This window comes from Octodon degus, unplaced genomic scaffold, assembly GCF_000260255.1.
Source record: "Octodon degus isolate 3935 unplaced genomic scaffold, OctDeg1.0 scaffold00010, whole genome shotgun sequence".
NCBI lineage: Eukaryota > Metazoa > Chordata > Mammalia > Rodentia > Octodontidae > Octodon > Octodon degus.
In genome coordinates, this window is record NW_004524586.1 from 10,800,326 (window position 1) to 10,800,789 (window position 464).

The following is a 464-nucleotide window of genomic DNA, read 5'->3' on the forward strand; positions in this document are numbered from 1 at the left end:
ACATGGATTAGGGAACTGGCAAGAAAGTGAGAAATTCTCAAAAGACCAACATACGAAGCAGGAACTGAGGAGCTAAGAATTCTGGGAAGCCACCTGTGCAGACCTTGTGGTTAGAGCATCCTGTTGACAGACGGAAGCACTGTGGTTTTGGGCTGCATTTCCAGTGGGAGGATTTCAGCCTTGGCTTTTTTGTACAGACTTTAGGATCTCTGAGTCCTCAACACCATTCTTCTGGGAGGGTAGGCACAAAAGATGGCAAAGTTCAGCTGTAAACAAAAGACAGTACAGCAGGGTTTTTTTTTTTTTTGGCTGGCTCAGGATGCCTTCAGGGCAGGTCTGGCAAGGCTTGAGGATCTGGGGATTGAACCACAGCAACCTGAGCCTGACTGCTTTGTTTAAGTAGTCACTTAAACAACTGAGCTAATTGGCAGGCCTCCAAACTTTCTTTTTTTTTGGTGGAATTG